The sequence below is a fragment of the Tamandua tetradactyla genome, chromosome 20, assembly GCF_023851605.1.
Source record: "Tamandua tetradactyla isolate mTamTet1 chromosome 20, mTamTet1.pri, whole genome shotgun sequence".
NCBI lineage: Eukaryota > Metazoa > Chordata > Mammalia > Pilosa > Myrmecophagidae > Tamandua > Tamandua tetradactyla.
The window spans coordinates 40446161-40452160 of record NC_135346.1 but is presented as its reverse complement, the minus strand read 5'-3'; the positions used below and the strand labels follow the sequence as shown (position 1 = coordinate 40452160).

Genomic DNA, 6000 nt, shown 5'->3' with positions numbered 1-6000 from the left:
TCCATTATGTGAAATCTGCTATATGAGATCTTGTCTCTAGATCTAGAAAGCAGTGCATAATAAACTGAAAGCTATCAATAATCTGCAGAATTATTTGAATTAAAGGACTATTTCTATGTGATTATTATCAATAGTTTTATAACAGAGTACTATAGCCTTTTGGAATGGCTGGAACTGTAACACAGATGCACTTTTTAAACTTTGTGTTGACTTCGGATACCTTTAGAGAACAGGAAGATAACCTTTAGAATCTTAAATGATCTGCCACTCTTCATTTCTTTCCTTCTTCCACCCTAGGCTAATTCCTTTTATGGCCAACCGCTGGCATTTGGACATTGCTTGAGCTTGTTCTCCGTACTTACAATAAGTTTTTCCACCTGCTTTTACTGATTTGGGTTTGAAGGGAAGGTGGGTTTCGGTGCTTCTAGAAAGTACTCTACATTGTGATTACTTTCTCTGATTTGAGTGCCTCTTGCTAATACCGCCCCCCCCCATTCCTTTTGCTTTGCTTTTTTTTTAACAAGCAAGGAACATTTTATTGTATGTGTGTATTCTCAAAAACAAAATACCACAAAAACAGAACCCACAACAAGAGCAAAGAACCCACAAATGAGCAAAGAATAAAGTTTTTTAGCCTCTCTGCGATACTTAGGGCTCCATTTTTTATAGAAACAAAGCTAGTACAAGAACAAAATGTACTAATTAGCATTACCTTTTGATTCCCCAGTCAAAAAACGCTATAAAGAAAATACTTTCAATTGTATTCTAATATAAATTTGTTGCACAATTAAACTTCATCTTACACAGAGTATTGTAAACTGCAGAAAATAGAACAGACATTCAATAATCTGCTCACATTTAACAATTAGGCAATAGACACTTGAATAAAGACAGTATGTACTACTTATTTATTAAAACACATTTACAATGTCTTTGCTGTTCTTTTTGATTTGGTGATTACCTACATCTGGCAAGGAGGTGCTTTTCCAAAACAGGATTAGCAGCAACCTAGTAGCAATAACCCTTTCATTATCAGAACCATTTTCTTTACTTGTTTTGAACTTCAGCATCAGTAATAAAGGCAGCTGCTGTAAAATTCAAAGGTGAAAAGGGCATGTGACTTTTTTCTGCTTTTACAAGTTCAGAGCTCTTATGGAGAAGGTTGTAGAGCTTTGAAGCCATCTTTTTTTTTTCTTTAAAAGAAGAAAGGTTAGAGCAGAGATATGCCTCTCCTTCATTTAAACACACACAGCACACACACACACACATGAACATTCACACATCTGGTAAAAATATTAATGCAATGTTTTCAAGACTCTTTCAAATCACCTCATGGATCCAATTAGAATTTAGTGCTATATAGATTATGGTTTTTTGGTAATGTTTCTGGCCTATGTTTTCTTGACTGAGTCAGTAGTAAAGTTGTTAAAACAGGGAAGAAACCAAGGGATAGGTCCTTGCTATCTTGGGCAGCTTCCTTTCCAGTCACTAGTCATGTGACCTCTGCAATTTCTTACTTAACCAGGTTATACGCCTCCTTGGTATGTGGCAGGGTTAATGATTATTCTAAAGTAGTCTAAGGCACCTGGATGAAAGGTGGTTATACAGAGTATGAACACAATTCCCGGAAATTTTAAAAATTTGATTGCAACAGAGCTATCAGACACTCTAGCGGGAAGGAAATTACTCTGAATCTGACTGACACCTCCAGGGATTAGTTTTTTTGTTTTTGCCTGGGCAGGCACCAGGAATCAAACTGGGGTCTACTGGCACGGCATTAGAAAGCTCAGCCTGCTGAGCCACAGTGGCCCGCCTAGGGATTACATTTTTTAAAGGTAGAGTTTGCACTTAACAATTTTAACAAGACATAAAGGTTACTCAGAATTGGGAATTTACCACTTAAAAGTGCAGAGACCAGAAACTGGAATTTCCAAGGAAAGCCCCAAACACAGGAATCTAGCTGGCAGTACTTTATCTTGTACAGGCAGAAAGCAAGTCTTCAGCAAATTTCATAATAATCAGTATAGTTGCCGCATCTTACCCTCTACTGAGTGTGTATCTTCTGTGTATCTAGGCGTTGGCAAAAATCAAGGTCAGACTGGTTTTTAGTGTGCACTGCCTGTCCAGGAAGAAACCAAAGAAGAGAAAGCAACGAATAGGGCAAGGGGTTTTATGGAAGGTCACAGTACATAGGACCGTAGAAAAACTGGGAATAACTAGTCCAGCCAAAGCCCAACAACTAGCAACATCCTTGACATTTCAATTAAAATAAGTGACCAGGCAGAATCAAGGGCTTTCTCTTACCTTGGGGAAACGAGGGAGGGTGCAGTGGTGTGCCCAGACCCTAACTGTTTTCTAATGTTGGCCCAAGAGGAAAGGCAGACACCATGAACTGGGTTCAAACCTTAATTCTCTGTGTGTGTGTGTGAGGTAAGAAATATTTATTTTCCCTGTGAGGACACTGAGAGTCACAAAAAGGTTAAAATTTTTCTCAAGATCAGGTAACTAATAAATTTCAACCTCTGAAAGTCTTTCTCCAGAGCTCACACCCTTTTCCAGTATATTATACTGCTTGTTAATGTTTTCTAAAGTATCTCACTGGAAGAAGGATGAATTAATTTAACTTCCTACTACATTAAAATTCTTCGAACCAAATCAAGATGTCGGCATTTTTAAAGATACTCAGCTCAAATTAATTTGCTTACTCACTTATTCACTCACTTATTCAAAGAGGTTTATTGAGCGCCTACTGGGCTAGGCACTGCTGAGCCACCAGGCACGGCTCTTGACGCCTTGGAGTTCACACTTCGAAGTCTAATTACTGAGCGAGGTTAAAAAAAAATTCTCGCGTCATTTCTTCTGCGATTGCACGGGGAGAGGACCTGCCGCCCTCCCAAATTCCCCCACGTGGTCCCCGCAAGTGAGTGTGGGTGTAAGCGCGTGCGGCCTGTGGTGTTCGGTGAGTGTGAGAGAGCACGTGTGTCAAAATAGCGGGTGTCACAGAGCGCGTGCATGTGTCGGCGTGACGCGCGTCCCCACAGCCGCCGGAGCTCCGCAGCGTGGGCCGGGAGAAGCGCGTGCATGCGGTCCACGTACCAGAGGCCGCACGAGAACTATCCCGCAGGCGCGATTGTGAGTGAGCGCGCGCGCGCGCAGATCGGGGAGGAAGGCGCGGGCCGGCAGCGGCGCGCGCAGGCGCAGAGCGCGGGAGCCGGGTCGCGGCAGCCGCAGAGCGCCGGGGGCGGGAGGAGTGAGCGTAGGAGGCCATGGTTGCTGCTGCCGCCGCTGCCCGCTGCTGAGGGACTCGGCCCGCGAGCGCCCGCCGCCGCGGAAGATGGTGACCGCACGGGTAGGTCCGCTGCCTCCGCCGCTGCCACCGCCTCCCGAGACGCAGCAACCAAGGCCCGGCGCTGAGGAGCCACCGCTGTGAGCCGCCCCTCCCGGACCCCGCCGCCGCCGCCCGAAGAGAACCGGAGGGCAGGCAGGAGAGCAGGCAGGGGAGGAGCCCGCCCGTCCGCTGGCAGCGCCGCCAGGCAGGGAGGGAGACCGCAGCCCGAGGTGACCGTACCTCCTGCCCTGCCGCCGGACCGGCCCCTTCCAATCCCAGCGCTACCCTGGCCACTTCCCGTATCTTCTGTCCCCTGTTCCGTCCCCTCCCCCATCCCGTCGCCAGCTCTTTCCTCCTCTCCGGCTCGCCTCCTCTTTCGGGCCTCCTCCCTTCTCTCACCAGTTTCCGCGGGGTCCACCTCCCCTCTGCCCGCAGCAACCCCTCCCTGTCAGGCTTATTGCCCCTTCCTCTAGCACAGAGGCCTCGCCCGCTGCCTCCCCAGTCTCAGTCGCTCCGCTCTCTCAAGGGCCTGGAAATCTCCCACCACCCCCGCATTCCTCAGATGCCCTTACTCAGGGGCTCTCCTCCATCGCCTCCCCAGCTCCCCATGTTAAAGGCCTTTTCCCAGCCCAAGCCCCTCTGTGAATTGTCCTTTTCCCAGCTCCTTTCCTCCAGTTACTATTTCTAACTTTGCCTTTTCTACATCTTTGTTTACTTTGCTTCTTAAGCTTTCCTCCCTTTAGCCCTTTGCCTTTTACCTTCCGTGGTCCATGCAGCCCTGCTCTCAGCCTCCTTCCTTCTGTGCTGTTTGATTTTTTTTTTTTTTTTTTTTTTGGAGGGGGGTTGAGGAGCCGCTTGCAAAGCCGTTCTTCGAATAATTACTCTGCATACCCTTCCTCCATCAGTCCCTTATTATAGTAAGAGGGCCCCTCATCTCTTCCTTTTTGTCCCCCTTTTTCTCTCCCATTTGCCGTCTCTTTTGTCCTACCCCTCCAGTTCTTCTTTCCCTACCCAAGGACCCCCGAGACCCCTGCTTTCCCTTCAGAAATGAGTTCCCTTTTGAACGGGGTTGATGAACTTCCCCCTAACCTATCTTCGAAACCTTTTTTCAGTGTGGCCAGCACCCTTAGCAGAACTGGAGGGGAGCTCTCTGGGCCTCTTTTCTGGCAGAGTTGTTGTGGCTGAACGTAATCCCTTCTCCCCGCGGCGCAACGGCCGGGCGGCGGCGGCGGCTGCTGTTGCTGCTGCTGCGCGGCTTGCTTTGCAGCGAGCTGGGTTGAGGTTACTATAGTTCAAACGCTTCTGAGATCAGCAGGCGTGGGGGGAGGAGGTGCGGAGAGAGAGAAAGGGGGCTTTGCAGTGAGACGGCATCAAAGATTAATGGATGGCTTTGCATCGCTGGGTGCAGTAAACAGGAAACTAGTCTGAAAGGAAAGACGAGGACTGTGTGTCTTTTTATTTTTTTAAATACGGACTGTGCAGTTCTCTTGAATCTTGAATCATGCCCAAAAGGATGAGCTGTCGGTGTTGGAGTCGTGACCCAGGCTGAGAGTCCAGTGGCAGAGGTAGCACTGTTTTTATTAACTCTGTCTGGCTCCTTAAATTGAAAGATAGCCCTTGTATTCAGAGAAACCCTAGAATTGCTTTGTTTATGTGGAAATCAAGTACATTCAAAGTTAGTTAGCAACGAGTGGAGTGGGGAGGACCTGCTATATTTAAAACTAGTGCCAATGCTTATGTAAGACGTGCTTTCTCTTTCTGGGTGTCTTCCGTTTTGGGGTGAGTTTAACTTTAACGATTTAAGGTGCTACCTTTGTCCACTTAGGTTTTCGGTATTTGCCATCCTAGCAAAATAGACACCCAGAAAATCTCTATTAAGATTGGTTTTAGCTGATAAAAATTTTTCTTAACTGATTGAAACAAAGAAAGGAGATTAATACTGAATGAATAAGGGTTTTGACTTCTCTTTTAGTGAAGGGAAGAAAGATATAGAAACTTGAAGCCCTACATTATCTAAATTAGTTTTGTACTGAATAATTTTTAAATGGATTGTGTAGTATTCTTAATTTTGCTTTGCCTTTTTAGAAGGGCGTTTATCTTTTTTCTTTTCCATTTTTTATTTATCTTAGTTCTTTAGCGGAGACCAGCTGTGACTAAAATTTTACATTTTTCTTATTGTCCAGAATGATTTGTTTGATTTCTTCACATTCAAAGCCAGAATCCTCTGTTTACAGGAAAATGTAGAATGAGGTCCCCTATGTCTCCTAAGCTACATATAGGAATGGTGAACTCTGCAACATTATACTTAAACATGACATTACTGTGTCTGTACGTATAAATTGCGGTTTCCCAGTCTGGGAATGTCATCTAATGACGTCGTTGAGTTCCTATCCTTGATTAGTGTTTGTTGAGCCTTTTGGAAAGAAATCATCCTAAAGTTTGGGTTACGTTTAGTTCATGTTACTTGAACAGCTGTCATGCTTAGTTATTACTTCCTTATTTCTTTTCACACTTCAAGGAGGAAATTTATAAATCTTTCCTGAAAGATAAAAAGTATATAGGGTTAACAGGGCAAGGAGTAGTTAATGTATTTGGTTTTTGTTGTGTCAAGGCTTTCAAATTTTCCTTCCCTTCAGCTCTTCTCCTTATTTCTAGGATTATTTGGTACTGTT

The 6000-nt window shown here is 45.2% G+C and overlaps 1 protein-coding gene across 3 annotated transcripts in view; it reads left to right on the top strand.

Annotated features, from left to right (window-relative positions):
- The first annotated feature begins 3220 nt into the window (after positions 1-3220).
- The window catches only part of RNF145 (ring finger protein 145), a 76187-nt gene continuing 73407 nt past the window's right edge, over positions 3221-6000 (top strand). The window contains exon 1 of one of the 3 annotated variants that reach the window (XM_077137558.1): positions 3221-3349. The gene's annotated coding sequence lies outside the window, so the exon portion shown is untranslated. Of the gene's footprint in view, positions 3350-3383; positions 3559-4680; positions 4894-6000 lie in introns of those variants that run through there. The other 2 variants (XM_077137557.1, XM_077137556.1) reach the window with 2 other exon arrangements.